Below are 22273 nucleotides of genomic sequence, written 5' to 3'. Positions count from 1 at the left end.
TCTCAATCTGGAAGCAACTCGTGGCTAATGAAGCAAACCAAACATGGGCGCGGAGCCAGAAAAGCCCGCCGTTTGGTCTTGTTAAAGCTAACATGATAGGTCTTCTGGTTGCCGTGGAGAGAGAAGGAAGAAATAAACATCAGGATGAGCAGAAGGAATCATGTATGATGAGAGGGATGATGTTTAATACATTTATTTCTAGTGGAAATGTACTTATACTGAGCTGCTGATGCTCATAAATAATTCAGCAGCCATTTAGCTCACACTCCTGAACTCAGCGCCCTTTTGTGCTGTGTGTTTCTAAGGATTGCTGCTAAACTGATCCACAAACACATCTCATGTCTTTGTTTCTGCATTGATTTCTGCATGAATCTGTCTCTCTGTGGTTTTTTTAATGGGTCTGAGAGGCTGCAAACAGGGAAAATGTGCTATATGTGCATCCAAATCAGGTTTTGGATTACAGTTTTTACAGTTTCTCTGTGGAACATAAAAAAGTGAAAGCTGAATATCTATCAGAAAAACTTTCTCAGAGGTCAAGTCAAGAGTTTTTATCTTTTACTTCAGGTCACAGATTCATCTCCAGGAGAAAATTCTTCAGATCTGCCAAATAAAATACTACTGCAAGACAACTGTTGTGTCTTCAGGGACCCTTTGTGGTTGTCATGTGGTATTCTCTGGCCTCTTTTTTATTCATGTGAGCACCATTTTTCATAAACATTAATGTTTTTGAGCTGGTTGGAGGTACACTTAAGACATTCTAAAGAAAAGTAATTCAGCATCTGTTTCATTGTACCCTTAACTAAATGTATCAGGGTGATATTTTGGTGTCTTTTCTTTGCGTTAAGATCATTACGAGAATTTGATTCAGGCATCCCAAGGACCCCTTTTTGTATCTGGCGGCGTGCCAGACGCAAACAAACGCAGGTAATCTGCCAGGACGAAGAGACACGATGAGAACTAGAGCCTTATTTAGCGGTGTTTTTGTGTGAAAGTAAAGCCTGAATGCAGACCGATATCAGATTTTTTCGGTGGGAGTCCATTTATTTGTGTTTTTGGTCAAGTAAAAATTGGCCCTGTCTGAGTGCAGAGGAAACCAGCAGAGGAGCAGGGAGGGGGTCTTTGGTGCGAGCGCTCTGGGCTTCTGCTGCACAAAAACACTGCTGTAGGGGTAATTTCTGCCCTAAACCTTGTGAGAGGACCCAACTTGTTCCATCCCGGAGTATCACTTTAAGGTACCCTACAAAATTTTTGACATCTTAAGGGGCTGTTTAATAAATATGAAAAGTAATTGTGAATGTGGGGCAGCATTCAGCACCTTTGAAGGTATCTGTTTCTCACCATCATAATATATCCTTAATTTGTAGGTTTTAGGTACCCTAATGGGTCTTTTTCCAAACAATGATCACATCAGTGCTTGGCATAGTTCAGAAGAATCTGTTTGAAACAATCTTGGGTTGGGGATGTGTGGGTTTGGATAACCTTTGTCTGTCTGTCTCATGGTACCTTTTTGCCAAAGACATTCTGAGTCAGTCTTAGGGAAATCTTTGCAGTCTTATTTACTATATCTGGGTTATATTTTACTATCCTTTGGTGTCTGTTTTCAGGTACCCTCTAGCGTTGGTTTGAGATAGTGTTTCCTCCATTTTTTCAAGTGATTGAGTCTGATAGGAGGTTACCAGTAGAATAGGTTTTCTTTTTGTATACTGGGTTTGAGGTCTGTGTCAAGGTACTCTGAGCATATCCTTTTTTTGTTGTTCCCAAAGAGTGTTTAGTCTTAGTACATCTGTTTTATGGCTCATACACAAAAAAAGACTTGGCCAATCAATCACCCTTAGAATTCTTAATCATGTTCAAAATATTTGACTTTTTGTGATTTTGCAGAAAAAGATAAAAATATTAAAGCAGTGTTAGTTTCTTCAGATCATAGATAAAGTGCAAACATGCTCATACAACATTTTTCATGAAGAGCGGTAAAGATGATGTAAGGGATTTACAGAAGTCTGCGGAAACAAGCTAGTTCCTGTTGGCTCATAGGTGGGCTAACAGGGACTAGGAAAGAGTTTGGCCTGTGATTTCTCAAACTTCAGCGTGGCCACATCAGCAGCAGCAGAAACCAGAAATTCCAAAATAAACTGTACTGGAGTAAGATTATTGCGTTATATTGTGCTAAACAAAACAAATGCGTATTAGCTCTAAGTGTGAGAGAAAACACAAACTTATCTTTTTCAGCTGAAAACTAGACAAAATGGTGAAAAATCTACATGAGAATTCATCTGAGCCCTAAATAACATCCAATGCCACCCTGTTTGGTTAGACCAACACCCAAATTCTGACATTTCAGAGCCTAAAAACAGACAGAGTTGACATTTTTCCTTCAATTACCGTCCCCTTTTGTCAGCCGCCATCAGACCGGGTGATTCATCTCCTGAAGATTGGCCGAGCTGTTCACAGTCAAATCATTTTAGCTTTTGCAGGAGCACTATCCACATCATGCTTTCCTATTATGGAAACATGTCACAGCTCCGTCAGTCAGCGCAGACCTGCTGCCTTCGCGTGACTTCCTCTGATTGACGAGGTTAATCTGTGTGTAAATGTCACAGCAGCTTGTTTACATCCTGGTTGTGTGTTCAGCCTGTGCACACAGTCAGAGAGTGTCAGAGTGTGTGTGTGTGTGTGTGTGTGTGTGTCACCTCTGCACTGATGTGTGATTGTAACATAGCTGTGAGACAGTTTGTCTGACTTCACAAAGACGATTCACCTCCCCTGACACTTATTTACATTTTCAGCAGGGAACACAGACAGAAGCTGTGAGGAGAGACGTCGAGAGGGGAAAGAGAAACGTGTTGGAGGAACGTGAAACCTCCAGAGATGAGCAGACGTCAGTGTCTGAATATGACAGAAAACAATCTTATACCCTCCATAAACCCTTTAATTTAATCAGACACGTAGCATTTTACACACAGGAAGGATGGGGCAGGTTGGATCATGCTATGAAAACATAAACTGATGCTCAGGAAAGATTCCTAGTGTTTGGTTCTGGCTTGAGTTCTAGCCCCTGGCTTGGTTCCACCAGAAAACTGCCCCCTAAAGATCTCTGGTTCCTCCCAGGGATCTGAATCAGAGCAGCTCTGGTGAGCTCAGCTCCCTCGGTCGTCGTTAGCTCCTTGGCAGTGTTCTCTATGAGGTGAAACTCTTTACTGCACGGCCTCCAGATTCTGCACTCTTAATTCTGCTGTTTCCAGGCTCTGGATGAGCAGATGTGTCCTGCATCTGTGTCCAGTTTTGCTGCCAGGTTTAGGAAGGTTTTAGGGATGGGAAGCGGTCCAAAGTGGGCTGAGAAGCAGCTTGTGGGCCAGCGCTGGCACCGGATTTGCACCAGTGGTGAACTTGAGCCGGTTATATCATGTCATAAATCTGGCGTGATGGTTAACAGCTGTTGTGTTGAACCATTTCTGGCTTACTGGCTTGTTTTAGTTTAATTGTTTGGCGCTCCATGATGCTCTTTCTTTTTGAAACACCATTCATAATATTTGTTAATATTTCTGGTTGTATATTCTTACAACATCCTCTGAATTTCCCTGTTTTATCCATGCATTATCTTTTCATTGCTCCCCTGACTTCTCTTGTGATTTTATTTGTATCTTCTTTATTGTCGTCTGCAGAACTCTCCCTAAATGTGTTTTGCCAGGATGTAAATAGATCAATAAATAATTGTTGATGATGCACAGGAGGCAAGTTAAAAGAAATACTTCCTGCTTTTAAAGGACTGAACTGTACAAGTTTCTGTCTCTGTTTTAGAGAAATAGTTCAGTTTGTTGAAGAAGGAACCCAAGTTTCCTTTTAAAAAACTTTTTTATCAGATGCATTTAACTTCCTCAGAGTGCTCAGAAACAACTTCTCAGCCCCCCTGCTCCAGTCAGCGAGTCCCGGGTGTACAGTGGTGGTGTTGGGTTGGCGAAGCAGGAATGTATCTGTGGTGTAGCTGGGGTTTCTGTGAGCTGAGGTGGGGTAATGATGCGTGGAGCGATGCTATGATAACCTCATTATTCTCCACAGCTCGCTCCAAAATACTCTGCCAGCTCCACCCGCTACTGAAGCAGCAGAGAGGGCGAGTTGATGGGTTAATCGGGCATGCAGTGTGTGTGTGTGTGTGTGTGTGTGTGTGTGTGTGTGTGTGTGTGTGTGTGTGTGTGTGTGTGGCCTTGGCTTGTTTACTTGGCAGTATTAGAGAATTAGATCACTGGGCTTCAGAAGATTATATTTATTCAAATGGCTCTGTTCTTTATTTATGTTAGCGTTTCCAACAACAATCAAATGAAAGGCTGAAATCATTGTGAAATATCTCCACAACTTGTGGATCCTCTGCAGACAGAAATATCCCAACAGATACAGCATCATGGGGCTCAAAGTTTAAGGACAAGAAGTGTTCTTGTTTCTATCCAAATGGGTTTTAGCAGGAGAAAATGTATGGAGAGAAAAAGTAGACAGAGAACAATCTAACGTCCCAACTTCCATCATCAGCAATCTGAGGATGATTTATTCCTCTCTATAAATAAATAACATGCAACAGCAGCTTACAATCTGTTTGAGATCAAATGTTTTCAAGAGCTTTTAAGTCCTCAAAGTCTTTGTTGTGTGGTTATCAGTGCGTTCTAATCCATGCACATTTGAAATCACCAGCTACGATTTCAGAGTGCAGCATAGAGCAGCATCCACAGATGGATGGAGTTGCTGCAGGAATTAAAGAATCAACAGTTTTCTGCCTTCATGGTGAGCCAGCTCAAGGAGGCTGTGGTAGTGGTGTGCACAGGAGGGGGGCATGGGGGACAGTTTCAGCCCCCACTTAGCCCAATTGTTTAAAAAAAAAAAAAAAAGGAGATGCTTAAGTGTTCTTTTAAGCCTTTTGCACTCCAGACTTGTTTTTTGTGCCAATATTTCGCACATAATTTATTTTTTTGAACCCACTGTTGTTCAATACAAGCTATCATACCAGCAACGTTATATTCGCAGAGCAAAATTGCGGCTTTTATTTTTTGGGCTTCCGTCAATTTTTCCAAAGTTTTGCTTGCAAGGAGTACACATCAGACCAATCAAAACACTTAACACGGCGCACCTGGTTGTTTACGATGCAAGACATAAAAATTACGAAGACAACGGTTATTAAGACAATATTTGGAGGAGTTTGCTCTTGATGTGCATAGACAGGCACGTCAAGATTCGCCAAATTTCTTGCAATTTTGTGCCAATCATTTGTGTCACTGTAGGTGTGCAAAGGCCTTCAGGAGCAAAAATGTGCGCTAAGGTGCTTCCCCTTGAGTCAAAATGCCCACCAAAGTTCCCTTTTGGGAGCTAAAACCCAAGCTGAATTTGCCCCCATGGGTTTAAAAATGTGCTGGAGTGACCACTTAAGAAGCCACAACGCATGTTAAATTGTCCTCTTGAGTCAAACTGTGTGCTAAAGTGCCCTCTTGGGAGTCAAAGAGGCTAGAGCGCCCTCTTTGGTGCTTAAGTGCCCTGTAAAGCGTGTTGAATGTATCGCCCTCAGTGACACTCTCCAAGTCTTTGAGTGATTGGCAGATGTCACTGAAAAGGACCACACAAATGGCGTTGACTGGCATGAATGAATGAATTCAAAACAGTGCTGAAATAAAACACAGGGCTATGTCATATAACTCAGGGTCCACAGATTTCTCTGTGCATGAATCAAGGCTCCAGAATTATTTCTCAGTTTTTGGATAAAACAGTTTTTTTTTTTCAGTTGTGCGCTCAGCTCCTGTATCTAAAAAGCCCCTTAAAGTAGATTTGTTGAAATCCTGCTGCTCTGTCTTTGTTTGGACCCACAGGCTCATGTTTGAGAGCGCACGAGCAGAGACTCGTTGAAGCACATGATGCTGGCACCCACGTTCTCATCCTGATGTGGTCAAAAACCCCACAACAATCTGTGCGGCACACTAAAGAGAACAATCAGCAGCTCTTTTTCTTTCTAGCCACTTATCCCGTCACTTTCTGTCAGTGGAAACATCTTCTGATCTGTCCTCTCTGCCAGAGGAGCCTCTTCTCCACCCATTCCCCTGACAGCATCAAGTCTGAGTGAAAATCACTTTCAAATCACCACACGGCTTTGAAAAGTGTGGACGTGTTTCTGTGATGAATCTCACCTGAGGATGAGTGGAGAGAAAACGTGCATCCACCCTCCTCCTCCGTCTCCTCCTCTCCTCTTTCATTCCTGCATGCCAGGCAGAAGAGCAGTGTAGTTGAAGCTTTTAACCCCTCTCGTCCCTCTCTTGGCTTTCCCCACCTCCAGCCTAAGATGAGCCCCTCCCCGAGTCCCCAAACTCATCTCCAAATCCGTCTCATCTCTGCTCCTCCTTCTCATTTTCCAGCCGGTAACGGAGAGCTCTCCTTGGCTCTTTCTTCAGTTCAGGGAATTTCAGAACCCAGAGTCTTGATTTGCCCCAAACTTCTAACCTGCTTTCTCACCAAATAGCAAACTCACCCTGGAGCTCCTCACTGCTTCAGTGTTCGGCAGATGAGCAGGAGGCTTGTTATGAATTAATGCTGAGACGTGAAGAAGACCTGCTGAGACACAGAGAGTTCTGCAGGGTCTGACTTCAACATGCATCAGTTTTTCTTCAGTCTATTCACATCACGTGCGAGCTGAGTTTACATACAGAGTTTGATTGTTGTAAATTTATTACCTCGTTGCTTTGCATCCTGGGAAAAGTTGGCTTTAAAGAGGCAAATAATGTGAAAAAGAAGTTCTACTTTTCAAAACAAAAACATGCCTCAGCAAGGGCCACGCCTTCATGAAAGTGGGTGATGCTGCTCAGGGGAAATGGTGTCTTGGTGTCCTTGAAAACATACTACAGATTCTCACCATAGACTGTAAAAAAATGAATGTCATCTTGCTCAGCTCGAAGTGAGGTCGCCACAAAAACTACTCCCCCTGGTGACTGGCTGCAGTACAGGTCAAAAAATCTGGCTCTCCAGTCATTGGGCTGTGGTCAAATTTCAAAAAATTAATACACCTCGTAGAAATGTTTCTCACGTCTGAGTGCTGTGGTAATTTTAAGATATCGTTTATCGTTCTTGCATATTTTTTTCGGGGATTGTAAAATGTTTCTGAAGGGAGAGCCAAGAAGAGGTTAGACTCTCAAAGCAAAAAAAAAAAAAAGTATTATTTTTGTTACCTCGACCTCACAGTCTCCACTTTGCAGACTCTGGCTTCACAATGGCTACCAATGGCTGCACCTGTGTTGGGGGTATTTTGGCTTCAAAACCGTCGGTTGTAAATAGCAGAGCCATGGTGTCCAATATATATTCAGTCTGTGATTCTTGCCAGTGTTACTTGGATCAATGACACTGTTTTGAGGGCCAAGGGAAAGGGGTGATAAACATGCCCCTAAAAAATTTAGACACCTCTTGATTCCTGCTACACCATCACTCCTAGTTGCTCCTTTACTGCGGCTGAGCAAGTGTTTAATCAGTTCCAAACTGAACACATTTTACAAAGGGATGATAAACCTACAATTCACTGCATTACATAAGAGATGAGACAGCTAAGCTACGAAAAGCAAACGTTAAGCTAACGTTTTCAGAAGCTATTTTATGTAGCTCCTGAATGCAGCTTAGCTCATTCAGGAAATGGTTCATTACAGTAAAGTCAGTTTTCTGTGAATCTGTCCCCCTGGTCTGACATAGGTGTAGCTATTCGCTATTGCTATCGCTATAGCAGCATTAGCTAGATCAACAATTCACTACATGGCTAATGTCTACATGGAGCATCAAAGGATTGTATATCATAAAAATATCAATATCAAAGGAAACTTGTCACACCCTTTGGTTCGAAGTGAGGTCCTGGTTTGTCATCGTTTCAGGGGCTGTGTAGCCCTTCACCCTTACGTTACGGTCACCAGATGTCAACACACATAACAAAGGGATAAGATGAAGAATTGGGATTTTCCCTAAGTACACACCTAAGATTTGAAAAGTTCTCCAAAAGGCTGCGAACAAAACATTTAAGATTGAGCAGTTTAGATCTCCAGATTCTTTGAGTGCAATAGCTCAGTTTTCTCTTAAGTCTATTCACTGCACGTGCCAAAAGGTGCAAAGAAAATAGCGATAATAATCCAGTGCAGTCAGTTTTTATCTGTTTGATTAAGGCTGAAATGACAGAGAGACACAAAGTTGTCACAACATCCTCCCGTGAACAATCTTTCCTTTTCTTTTTCTCCTGTTTGTGATACTGACTTTGTAAGTTGTTCTTCCGCATTCAGTCTGTTCTTTGAGATGTATTTGTGATACATATGGAGTCTGATCTTGCACTAACACTCAGATTTTTTAACATTCCCTAAAAGTTTAAAACACAACCAGCTTATAATGAATAATAATAATGATCTCAAAGTGCTACAGCTAAATAAAAACACGAGGTGGGGAAATAAAAAGATAAAAAGGGGGGCAATTACAACAATTTAGAAAGTTTGATGTGGCAGACCATCTTAAAAAGCATCAAGGTGGTTAAAAGCTTTGCTGAAAAGAAATGTTGTAACATACCAGCTGTCTGTTAGTCGTTTGACTGCTCGTTTATTTTACAACTTTGCTTTTGTCGCTGGTTTTCGGGTACATTGGTTCACAGAACTGTTGCTATCTTGCAAGTTGCATTTTCTGTCAGTTGTAAACCTCCAGGAAGCTATTGAAGAGTTCATGCAGAGACATTATTATTTCATCCTGCAGTAGTCCGAGATAATCTGTGTTAAAACAAAGAAAACCAGATCTGTTCAGGAATCCAGTCCCTGCTGCAGAACCAATCCTCAGATGACCCAGTGCATGCAGATGAGCCTGACTCTTCTCCCCCTCTCTCGATGGGCAGTTAGGGCTTCATAATCACCCCTCTCCTCCCCCCTCCTCCACCTCCTCCCCCAGGTCGTATTGAGCCCTTTAATGGCTGCTGTTGTTTCACACTACGACCCAATCTGGCGCTGATCCTGGAGCCATCAGAGGGCTGTTAGCACACAAACGACAGCAGCTCTCCTGCAATCAGCTGCAGTGAAAACAGGCCGGGACCTCCTGCAGGTCAGGATGACTCCCTCCTCCTCTCCCTACCTCCCTTTCCTCCTGTCCTCACACCCGCCTTGATGTGGATGCAGATTAGCCTGTCAGCGTGCGTGCAGAGTTTGTCACAGACCCGGACTCGGATCGGGCTCGAGGGCAGAGTTTTGCAGAGCTTATGACGGCATCACGTCGCCTCCCTCTGCTGAGGAGACGAGCTGCCATCTGGACGGGGCGCAGCGAGTGCCAGGGAGGGCAAAGAAAAGACAACACTCTCTTTTTTGTTGCTTTCCTTCTTTCCCTCCTGGATTCACTCCTTCCTCCTTCTCTCTGCACTGATACTGTGTGACTCCCCCTACAGGACAAGTCATGAACTGTACCTGCAGAACTTGTTTCTGGCCTTGGGTCAGAGGTTTGAACAGGTCAAGTGTTTTTTTGTAAAATGTCTTGAGATAGCCTTTGTTTTGATTTGGGGCTATATGAATAAAGATTGATTTGTTGATTGACTCACTCAGCAGCCTTACTTTTTAAGGATGACTTTTTCACCACTGATTGTTGGTCATCGTAGCCCCGTACCCGGCCCTTGACATAGTTGGTGCTGCTCTGGCCGAGCAAAGAGTTGGTTCTGGTTAGGCACCATTTTCAACACTGGGGGCTGGAGCTTTGTCAGTAGAAAGACAAAGAATGAGTGCCAAGTCAGGCACTGACCGGGAATTAGTACTAGCACCAGCTCAGTTGAAAAGAGGTATCAGAGGCCCACTTTGCCTGAACTGGGACTCACTGCACCAAAGTTCAGCTGAAACTTAAAATTCCTTCACTTAAGTAAAATAACACTGTGTTGTTGTGTTGTATGAAACCCCCAAAGATTCATAATTAAATAAATAATTGCAACATTTTGAGATAAAAAAACATTTTGATAAATAACAAATAACATGGCCATTAAATTGTGTAATAAGGCAATGTAATTATAAAATATGTTTTATTATTCTTTAATATCGAATTATTTTAATTAAATACTAAATAATTATTATTTAAACATTTTTTGCACTTTTAAAATAATGACTTTTTTCATTTTCAAACATTTTCATTTTATGAAAATAAAAACAAAAACAAAAAAAAATAAAAAATGAAGTCAAATTTCTACAATAGCCTTTTTATTTCATCAGGTTATTCTTACATCAGAATGAATGAATGAATGAATGAATGAATGAATTAATTAATCTTTTGGGGGGTTTCATAGTGTTTGTGGTTCCCTTTATTGGTAACCAGAAATCACATCATGACAAGCAAACTTGTCCATACAGATGAAGCAGAAGATGGGATTGATACTTCTTTGTTCTTGACTCAAAGAGATTGGAACATAGCAAAGACAAAAAATTCAAGTTTTGAAAACTTTCGGAGAGTTTAGAAATGTTTAAAACTGTCAGACTGTAAAATATTGTTATTTACATGTTTTATAGGGCACAGTTTCATGAAAAGTCCAGCTTTTATTTTTATATCTCTGATGCAGATTTAATACTTTCTTTAGTTGCTGTGGCACAGTCCGTTTTATAACTTTTAACCTAAGTCCTACATGTTCCAGTAACAGGGCTTTTAAAAATACATCTAGAAATGATATTAAACTTTTAAAAAGCAGTGTCCTTGCAGCCCATTTCTGTCACAGAGTTATCTTTTAGTTTTAGCTCAGTCCCCTCAGAGATGGTTGGGATTCTTGTGCCATGTTTGCAGCTTCTAGCTTCATTTGGAAATGTCTGAATAAATATAAAAGACAGAGAAATTCTAACCCTGACATCCCGACTTGGCGCAGAAACACTCTGATTCATCCTGATTGAAGCTACAAAGTCAAATTCAGGAGATGGAAGTCATAATCTGTCTCTCATAATGAGGTTCAAGCTGCTCTCTGAGCTGATTTTCCGCACTTTAGTTACTTTGAATCTAATCGTCTTAAAAGTCCTCTCTGCTTCTTCGCCTCTTACCTGTTTGTTTATTTCTTGTTTTCACAGATTGGATTTTTCTCTCACCAAAAGCTTCCAGTTGGAGTCATTGATCAAGCAGCTTCTCTGTCGCTGTTTTTCATTCTGGGATTTACATCTGCCAAATCTGGTGAGCACAAACACTTCCCGTTCCTTCTTCACATGCTAGATGTTCTCCCTGCTCTCCTTCTCTTCCTCTCAGTAAGTGTTTGTGTTTACATGTGTGCGAGCGAGGAGGTGTTGTTGTCTGGGTGGAAAATGACTCTTCCAGAATGGGGACACAAACAGGTTTCAGTTTGTGTGTGAGTGTCTGAAATCTGCACAGGAGAAGCGATTTCAGGAGCAGGGATGATACACCGAGGTGTTGTGTTCTTGGATGTGTTGTTTTGGCTCTTTGTTGCTGATTTCTTTGGGTTTACTGGAGTGTGACTGGTTTTATAATGATGCTTTTGCCTTGTTTTTGAGACACAAGCAGTAGAGAACAGGATTGCAGAGCTGAAGCTTTTGCTGTAGCTCTGTGGAGAACATGCTGCTTTTCATAACCTGGCTCCTCTTTGACATGATTTAAAACCAAAGTTACAAAAAGTTTTGGAGTGTCGTACATATTTCCTTCTAAATAGTATGTACTGTGTTCTTTTAGGGTATATTAAAGCAGCAAATCAGAGTTTTTCTGACTGGCAGGCACAAATTGTGAGCGTTGACATCGAAGTCTAAAGCTTCTGGGACATTTTGTTAAACACATGATGCATATTTTCAAGTAGAAATGGCTGTTCTACACCAGATATCACTGACTGAGCTGCAGCTTTTTTCACATTTGACATCCAGCTGCTCATACCATGCAACCACACTCCAAGACTAAATACCAGTAAATCCCTTCCTGGTGGTGAAGTGGGAAGAACAACAACACAGTTCATGCTGAGCTGAGTTTGTCTGTCTTATAGTGTTTACTGCTCACTTCTGTTGTCTGTATTTTTTCCCTCAGCTGTTTACCTTTTACTTTTTCAGTTCAGTTCAGTTCAGTTCAGTTGAGGTCTTTATTGCCTCTGGAAGGGAAATTTGATTTACAGCAGTGGGCACAAAAAACACAACAAATAAACAGACATAGGACGGTGAAACACAACCATATGACATATTGTGTGTTCTTTATCAATGTTGTCACACAGGAGGTGATGATTTTTTGGAGCTATCAACGGACTGCAGCATTTAGAGCTCCACCTTCTGAGGTGGAATCAGTAAGTCTGGAACCCCAGCAGAAGGGTACCAAAAAGTGGGGCAGTATGGGTCAGTAATTTTGAGACCTGTTGTGGTTTTAGTCAAAGTAAACGCCACAAATTGAATGCTGTTTTGTGACGAACCAAACTGAGCTTGGTGGAAACAGGGTTTTGCACTGCAAAAACTAAAATCTTATCAAGTGTTTTTGTCTTATGTTCAGTAGAAAATTCCTTGTTAGACTCAATATGAGCCAAATTCACATGACCAATCCAGAAAAATGTCTTGTTTAAAGTTATTTAAGGACAAAAATGAGGTCTGAATTGCTCATAACCAGTAAAAAAATCTGCCAATAGAACAAGAGAAAAGTTACTTGTATTAAGACATTATTCAAGTCTCAAGGAAATGTTGAAGCAATTTTTTCTTGTTCTATTGGCAGATTTTTTTACTGGTTACAAGCAATTAAAACATCATTTTTGTACTCTGACAACTTGAAACAAGACATTTTTCTGGATTGATAAGTTGAAAGTGGCTCATATCGAGTACAATAAGATAATTTTTACTTAAAAAAAGCCAAAAACACTTAATAAGATTTTAGTTTTTTGCAGTGTGTGAAGGATAGGGGCGTAAGAGGCCCCCCTAATCCAAGTTTCCACCAAGCAGTCCAGTTTAGATCAGAATGGTTTGATACGGTCAGGGATGCATTGATACTGATTGGTGATAACGTTAATCAACTTATCAGTGCCCCTTAAAGCTGGATCAATATCAGTGGGAAGACATTCATGTTGCCGATCCAGGCAAACAGCTCTATGCCTTTTTGTTAAGCGCTCTTTGACACTTAATTTGAGACGTTTCTTCTGATTCCCTTGTTTTGTTTTTTGTTGCTTTACCAGTCAAGAGGGTATAAAAGTTTACATTTGAAAATAATTTGTGTACTTTCTGATTCTTTTTTTGATGGTAAGCAATTAAATATTTCATAGCTTAAATAAATATCAACTTCTGTAATTCCATATGTACTCATTTTTTTGCCTTTTACCCAAAACATTACCAGTCTTATCCCACAGTAGGGCATGCAGGTTATTATTTAGCGCTGGTATCAGATTGGTATCGGTATCGGTCGATACCAAAGCCCAGGTGTTGGCATCAATATCAAAACCACATAAGTTTGATAGGGGCATCCCGAGGTATGGGTTGGCTTGGTTAAGCTTGGCCCTGTTTTTGTTTTCACAGCCAACCGTGCCCCCTCTTGGTAGACAGCGTGTCAGCTTGGTGCTGACAACCCCATCTGTCAAATAATAGCCTTGTGCCATAGCAGCACGAGTGTGTTCTGCTAGTAAATTTAATGAAGAAGAAAAACTTGACACAGCAAACAAACAGCAACTATAGAAAACATCCAGCAATTTGTCGTCTTTATGGTTGGCATGTGGCTCTTTGCCACAAAGCTCAATCAAGCTTTCAGAGAAGGCTGTGCGCGGCTAGAAGAAATGCCGCCGCTGTCACATGGTAAGTGACGATTCTTTTGACCAATCAGCAGACTGCATTGTTGTGGCTTCACTTTCCAGGATCGTTTCAGTTTAGTCTGGAGCCCTTATGAAAGGGTCCCAAAAAGTGGGACTGCTTGTCCTTGTTATTTGGGGATCTGTCACGGGATTAGTCGGTGGAAACCCTGTAAAATGCGCGCCACGCTGAGACCAATCGAACTGAACTAAACCCCTTGGTGGAAACAGGGCTTTAGAGGGCACCTTAGTGTGCATTTTCTACAGGGGACTTCAGCTCTAACTCCCTGCTCAGGCTGGCTTGGTGACCAGTCTGGTTTATTAACTCTATCTCATGAATTTCAAGCTACTCTGGAGCCAACATGCTTATTGTGTTAAGTTTTTAAAGGGCAACAGTTCACCATGGACATGCAAACATGTCATGCAGAGAGACATATCTTAAAGAAAAAATCCAGAAAATGTCACTATTCTTAACCCCCTGCTCATAACAGGACTAAATAACCTGCAGCCAGTTTTACTTTTGTCTTCTGGCAAGAAAACAAAGACCTACAAATCGGAAAAGTTTATGTTTTTTAAAGTTTGTTGTTAATCATGTGATCAAGAGCAGTACGCCAAGCTTCCCATGATTCTTTGAAAACATCCTCAAACTGGAGGCAGAGGCCCTCCCTGATCACACCACAGCAGGTGGGGAGTAAAGCTTCTGTTCCCCCTGGGTACATCACTTTGTTCCCTGCTTCATTAACACATGTGCATTATATTAAATTAGCTTTCAATCAATTAAAAAGCCTGTCCATGTGGGTCCTGCTGCATGCTTTGTGTGATCTCATACACTCTAAAAAAGAAAATCAGTGTTTTCTGCTGCTGGGGGACTCGGTGGAGTTGTGGAAACAGATGGAGTATGAGGCAATGTTTTCACCCCGATGAGATAAAAGCAGCTCCGTCGTCTGATCCCTCCCCCTCCTCCTCCTCCTCTCCCTCGGCTGCTGCAGATTATTTAGAGTTTGGGAATAAACGGCCTCAGAAGCACGGGAGGATCCAGCGGCGTGCTGTCAGCGCCATCACAAGACATAAAACTGCTGCCTAAAGTAGTTCAGAGTGAGCGTGAGTGTGTGTGTGTGTGATTTTAAAGGCTTGTGTTTCCCAAAATGTTAAGATGTAGGCAGTTTCTGGAGGCGGTTTGATCCCAGTTTAAGCTAAGATCCCTCACAGGAGTTTTTCACCTAAGCACACGTGCTACCTGTGTTACCCGTCTCTGCAGTAAGTCTTTCACTGTTGACTCTGACACAGCTCCACACACTCACCTTGTGCTTTTATTTCTTTTTAAATGGATCGTTTGGAAATAATACAGCAATAAATCACGCTCAGGCACCGTGCCCCCGTACGGTCTGAATCCTCCTGGTGTATCCTGTAAAAGCAGCGATAAGACGGATCATTCTCAGACACACTTTCACCACATTCACTAATTTATTCATTGCTAATATTAAATATATTGATTATTCCAAAGCTACATAGTAAATCAGACCCAAACAGGACCCTTGTCTTTGTGTGTATGTGTATGTGTGTGGGCATGTGTGTGTGTCCTGTGGTTAAATCAGTGTAACCCTGGACCTGCTGTGTGCAGAAATGCAACTCCTCTGACTGATTGATGAGCTCGGCTGCAGATGACCTGCTCGACTTGTAATGAGCTTTTACAAGGTGATTGACGAACACACACATACGCACACACACACACAGAAGTGTACACTCCCCCTCTGTGGTTCCCAGACGGTTTGACCTGCTCTGTCCACAGGGCATTCTCCCACAATACCCCGCTCTCCCACTCCTAATCCCTGACCCCTGACCCTCCCCCTGCTCTCTCACTCTGATTGGATAGATAATAGCCATTAGGGGTCATGTGATTTGCTGATAGGTCGTTTGGGCCTCTGGGAGGCTGGTGGCTTTCTGTTTAATTAGTCAGTTTTCCCAGAAGAGGGACAGTTAAGTGTCCTGAGGGGTTACGGGGTGAGATAAAGTCCTAAATTAGGCTTTGAGCACTAGTGCATAAATAGTTGTCGTCATTCAAACTGAATATTTAAAGAGTTTGGCCAGTGATGTGTCTCAGCCTACAACAGCTGACCTGCCGACCACACATTATTGATTAAAGGAACATTTCATGCATTAAAACATCAAACTGATTTTCAATCTGACTGCTCACATTTCATAGCACTCAGCTTTTGAGCAATAGCGTAGAGCTCACAGCCAAGAACCCACCAGGCTGACTCATAGAAAACACAAAGGTACCAAGCAGAGGGGTGTGATAGGGGGGGTTTAGATAGAGGTTTAAGGTATGTCAACAATTTGTAAATCTAAAGTGCGTAGCAGAGTGGAGGCTTACCTAAAGGCATGTCAGCCACACCAAGTGATCCTGCTGCTGAAGCTTCACATGAGTGTAAATGGGCTTGCATTTGCGTAGAAGGTCTGAGATGCTTTGTAATAGTCATTAAACCTTTTAGCAGAACGACAGAGCCACCCCCTCTATTTGTGTCAAGTTACACAAATACAGCACTCTGCAAAGATGGTAAACACAAAGACAGAGTCTGAGGATGCGGTCACACCGGCAAACCGTACCGTGCTTAAGCACGCTTCAGCCCTAAAGCACGTCTCGAATGGCCAGTGTGACCGCAAGCGTGCCGTGCTTGAGCACGATTCACTTCTCTGCTTTGGCACGCTTTGGAGAGGTGGGCTTCGGCATGGTTTACGTCATACACAAGCACAAGCACGCAGACAGCACGTGTGATCCATGACGTATGATCAATGCGAGTGCATCCCTCCACAATCATTTTAAACAAAAGCAGAGGTGTTAGAGGGCTGTGTCATACCAAAACGACGAGTCAAAAAGTCTCTACAGTTGTAGCAGAGTCTATTTGTGTCTATGTGTCTATTTTTCTTTGTGCTGACTCTGATGAGATCACGCTTTGTGTAAACAGACGCTTCACAATGACTTAGGCGGGCCATGCACGTGTGTGATTCCTGCTAAAGTCTGGTTCATATGGAGTAGTGTGTGATCACTGGCTGTACACTCCAGCTGGGGAACGGCGCTGAGGAGGGCATGCTTAAGCACGGCATAGTTTGGATGGCCATTGTGTTCGCGCCTAGAGTGATGCCTCAGTGGGCACGGTATGAAGTAAACAGACTGAAATGCTGGCTATAAACTGACTCTTCTTTAGAAAGTGTGCACTTAACCTAAGAGATGTTGTAGTTGACTTTTTCACAGTGGTGTTTTTGAATTTTAATTTTTGAAAGTACTGAAACAATCTGAAAGAGATTTTACTTGAATTTTTTTTGTGTTTAATTTAGGTTGAACTCAGCATGAGTTTGACACAGATTGAAACAGTCTGTAAAATTACAAAATAGTAGTTTTTGTTCCTTTGGGGACTTAGTGTTGCAGAGTTTAAAATAATTAAGCTTGTTTTAACCAGTAATGGCCAAAGCAGTCTTAGAAAATAGACATTGAGATGAGTCAAAATGAGATTGTGATTATGAATTTCACAAATGAATCATGAAATTATTCTCAAATGATTTTTCTCAGATAACTCAACAGACATTAGTATATAACATTTTCATCTTTACAAGATGTTAAAAGGACTCAAAACATCAGTGTTTGATGAGCTGTGAATACTGCGAGTTAGCAGTGTAGGAGCTGTGACTGAGGGCAGAGCAGAGACACACAGAAGGCAGGGAGACTTCAGCTTGAAACAAAACGTCCAGACACCTGCATCGTGGTGTAGATGCACTCATGTGTTGTTTAAGGTATAACCACAGTGAAAAAGTCAGAAAATAGCTTCCTTTGTTGTGTTTCATTGCTTAGTTTTCATTAGCGTTGCACGCTCTTTTCAGTGTTTCTCTATGTAACTTGACTAACACTGCTGCTCTCAGCCCCTTCTTTGGAAATATGATTATATGTCTTTCTTTTTTTTTTTTTTTCTGAAAAACCTAAAGACTATCAAAAGTTTTATCATTGTAAAATCAAACCAAACCTGGCTCTGAGTGATTTCAGAAATCAGGATAACATGATTTTGAAGTGCTTTAACTCTGAAATTAAGAGCCAGGTTGTACAGAAAAACAAAACTCCTTCATCAGCACATAGCTCCAAACAACACTATCCTCTGCCCCATCAGTATCACCCCCCTCCCATAGTGCTTTGCTGTCATCTTCTACATAGAGAGTAAATGATGAAGACCCTCCTGTGAAGACGTCTCTGTTTGTTGTGACGGCTGCAGAGACGAGCGTGGAAGATTGACGGGGAAAAAAGTGACGAGCAGAGATTGAGAGAGACAACATGTGATTGGTACATTGAAATGCTTTTATTAATGGATGTCAGGCGCAGATTCTCTTCACTGTATCTAGTGCCCAAGCCCACACACACACACACACACACACACACACACACACACACACACACACACACACACACGCACAAACACGTACACACACTTATTCCCCATGCTGTCAGAGAGATGAATCTCTGTTGGTGGATGAGAAGAAATAGAGTCGGGGCTCCGCGGGGAAAATGAACTCACAACTATACTTAATCATTTACCTCCACATCTCATCTCCCCATAGACCCTGCTCCCTCCTCCCTCCTCCTCCTCCTCCTTCTCTCCTTCCCTTCCTCACTCACCCTCTGCTATCTGATGCTCTTCCTGAAGAACTCAAACCTGAAACCCTGACGCCGTTTCTGCTCACAGCTGCCTCCTGAAAGAAACGCCCGTCAGCGCTCGATGACTCACAGGGTTTGTGTGCATCAGCAGCCAGCAGGGAGGCTGAGGGGGTGAAATCTCATTTCACAGTTTTTGTGGCTGTTTTTTTCTGTTGTGTAATTGCTGTAAAAATTGGTAAAAATACAACCAACACAATAAAAAGGGAAGCAAAAGAGGACATCTTTTTGTATCTGGAAGATACAAAAATCAAAGGAGGCTTGAGTGGTGGATGTCAGATTCAATCAAAGATGAAAGCTTTTGTTAAAAAAAAAAAAAAAAAAAAAAAAACTGCAGCAACAATCTTGTCACATTTTAAAACTGCAGATTTTTTTGTTCCACAAAAATACAAAATTTCTGTGACAATAGAAAAACTTCAGAATCAAGTTTTAACTGTAATTTTCATGCCAAGAACAAAACTTTGACTGAAAAGTTGCAACAATGATTCAGAGATGAATGTTTCAGAGTCTTTGAAAAACTTCCTGTTGTGTTGCTGAGGAACTAACATGTTTCCTGCTGCTGACTGGAAAAAACAACACCTTAGCTGTGAGGCTTTTCTCACATTAGGTGAGGAGGCTTTTTTTTTTTTAACATGGTAACAGAACTGAGGCTGGACACACGAGAACTAGGTGTCCTGATTTTGAGCTTCTCTAACGAGTATTTGTCCAAATAATTCTTAAGTGTGTAGAGTTAATTAGACTGTTTTACTGCTCCAGACTGTGTCCGAGTCTGATATCTGGAATCATAAATATTAAACATGTTATATGATTCATGGTTGGCCTGCTTCTGACTGAATGCCTGTAATAACCAGTGAGAAGAGCAGACTGGGTAGTGTCATCAAAGAAATGTTACAGCTCATGGCAGAGAATGTAAACTAAACTTTGCCCGGACAACGAAAGGAAAACAGGAATGTGTGTTTTGTTGCTGCTGACAGAAAACACTCCAGGACAGCCGACTGATGATAGTTTATCTTCTGAAGTCACGTCTGAGCACGGGAGATTCTGTGAGATCTCATGTCAGTGGAATCCTTGCCCCCGATACCCCAAAATGCAAAAATGCAGAGAAAAAAAATCTGTGTTTACATGGAAAAACTGAGGGAGTGAAAATGCTGCAGTAAGCATGCCAGGCCTGTAATTGGTGCTATAACTGTCTTGTCCAGAAACAGCTTTTGGTAGATCTCCACTGAAGTAGAGTGGGCCGATCATCTAATGTACTGGCACATGCTAAGCGAAAAAGTGGTGTGACAGATGCACATTACGTTGGAAGAAAGTCAGCAGATTCAGCAGCACAAGCAAAACATGGTTGTCCACGATGATCATAACAACTGTACTGTTGTACCCTCTGTGTGCATGCACGAAGTGGAGCGTGACATCAGTGTTTGAACTGAAAGAGCTGGCTTACTGTTTACATGACAGTAGTGGCAGCAAAATAAAAAAAAATCCACTCTGGAGGCTGTTTTTAAAAGTCTTCGTTTTAGGTTAGGCCAAACATTGTTTCTGTGTAAACAAGAGCTAAAATGCAACAATACTTTTGCGTTTTATCCTTAAACCATTGTCGTGTGAACAACCCCTTAGTGGTCTTGTGGAACCATTTAGGGGCAGTTTACACGACAACGGTTTTAGGGTGAAATGCAAAAGTTTTGTTGCGTTTCAGTCTCTCGTTTACACGGAAACAATGTTTCAGCTGACCTAAAACGCAAACTTTTGAAAACGGCCTCCACCGTGGAATTTTTCCTAAACGCTGCGAACACTGTTGCCGTGTAGACAGTAAGCCAGCATTTTCAGTGGAAACGACAACGTCACACTCCGCTATCCTCGAGCGCATACAACAGGACAACAGTACCGTTGTCATGATCGCCATGTACTACCATGTTGTGCTTGTGCTGCTGAATCTGCTGAATCTGGTGACTGCGTTTCAACATAATTTTCCTCTGTTGCTCCACTTCTGCTCTTAGTATATCCCAGTGCACCAGATGATCTACCCAACTCAACTTTGGTGGAGATCTCCCAAAAGCTGCTTCTGTAAAAGACAGTTATAGCGTTGACTATAGGCCTGGAATGCTTACTACAGGGTTTTCAGTCCCTCTGCGTTTCTGTGTTTATCTATTTAGCATTTTCAGATAAAACGCTGTTGTGTACATGGGGCCTTGGTGCAGGGTTCAGAAACCCCATGCCCGTCAACCAAGCACCAACTGCCACACCACATCACACAGACCACCACTTGATATCAATAGCCACTTTTCCACTGAGTGGTTCAGTTTGGTTCATTTTGATACGGTACGCATTTTGTGGCTCTTCCTTTGACTAAAACAGGGACAGGTCCCCAAATTACCAACCAGTACCATCCCACTTTTTGGCACCCTTCTGTTGGGTTACTAGTTATACCAATCCAACCCCAGAGGGTGGAGCTACCTGCTCCCATAGTACAACGATGATTCTTTCAACCAATCAGCAGAGTGCTACACTTGAGTCCGTTGATTGATGGAAAAAATCGTCACTTCATGTGCGATAGTGGTAAGAAAGAACAACTCATAACTCTGCCATGTTTAAATCTCCAGTTGACTTTGTGAAGACAACTTAGGAAAATGCCATCACCAAACAATGTTCCATGGTTTACCAAGGAAGTGCAGACCACGACCCCTACAAAACTGTACTGATCCATACTGGACTGTTTGGTGGAAATAGGGCTAATGTAAAGCAGAATCCAGTCTGCCACGTCAATGGCCCCATCTACTGTTAAAAAGAAATATCTGATATCTTAATTGACCCTTAACACAGCATAACCAGCAGAAACTTAACAGAAAAACCCAAACATTTGTCACCCAAGCCAAAGTCCTCGAAACTTTTAAAGGCAACAAGTGTTTCAGGAAAGTGGGAGAATGATTAGTTTTGTGCAGTTTAAGGTGAATCACACCTGCCTCATACACAAAGAGAACATTCCCCTTTCTAAGAAGTATGACCTCATGTGGTATTATTTAACTAAACGTGGAGCAGCTTGCGAAGAACCAGGGAGAAGAGCAGACACATTGAGCTGCAGGTCTAAAGACAAAGCTGTCAGCGCAACAAAATGTATTCCAGAGAGCAAGAAAGGAGGCAAATCAAAGAACAGGTCCAGACTTAGTGATGTCCATCTTTAGGTCATACTGAGGGTTTCAAACTGCCACCTCCCTCAGTAACAGTGGTCATCTCTCTGTCATGGATTTTGCTGCATATTAGTGAGATAAGTTTATCACTCACACTTCACGACTTTTAGATCTTTGTTGATTTCAAAACCATGGGAGATCAAACCAATGAGGAAAGTTTCGACTAGGCTTTTAACAGTTTTGGTAATAATGAGAGACTAAATTTAGCTTACAGTTCAACTTTTCACAGTCTTTAGAAATGTTGTTGTGTTGTTGAGGTACAAACATGTTTTCTGCTGCCTACTGGAAAAACAACAACACCTTAGCTGTGAGGCTTTTTCTCACAACAGGTGGGGAGGCTTGTTTTTAAAGAAGGTAGCAAAACTTGGAGAGTGCAGGGCAACAAGCTGCACAAAATGAGACAAACAAGAAAGCTGGTATTTAACATTATCATACAGTGTTTTTTTATAATTACAGTGTTTGACTCGATTCAGTGGTCAGGCTGATCAATTTCCCTGTCCAGAGCTTTTTGCCCTGGTTTTGAGATCACAGCTTTAGAAAGGCACTGATCTTTAAACCATGAGATGCTGTTTTCATCTCTGCTCAGAAACATCAGCCATCATCTCTCACAAACTAGCTTTGAGTTGTCAGTCAGCGCCCTGATCTGACCTTGGACCAGTTGGTGGTTAG

The 22273-nt window shown here is 41.9% G+C and overlaps 1 protein-coding gene across 1 annotated transcript in view; it reads left to right on the top strand.

The window, feature by feature from the left end:
- The window catches only part of large2 (LARGE xylosyl- and glucuronyltransferase 2), a 116573-nt gene that overhangs the window by 32490 nt on the left and 61810 nt on the right, over window positions 1-22273 (top strand). The window contains exon 2 of the mRNA XM_074666485.1: window positions 11052-11151. The gene's annotated coding sequence lies outside the window, so the exon portion shown is untranslated. The remainder of the gene's footprint in view (window positions 1-11051; window positions 11152-22273) is intronic.

Source organism: Halichoeres trimaculatus, unplaced genomic scaffold (genome assembly GCF_033239565.1).
Source record: "Halichoeres trimaculatus isolate MK-OKI-2021-1 unplaced genomic scaffold, fHalTri1.1 fHalTri1_scaffold_3, whole genome shotgun sequence".
Taxonomy (NCBI): Eukaryota; Metazoa; Chordata; class Actinopteri; order Labriformes; family Labridae; genus Halichoeres; species Halichoeres trimaculatus.
Note: the sequence above shows the minus strand (reverse complement) of the source record. Positions and strands in the feature narration are given on the sequence as shown.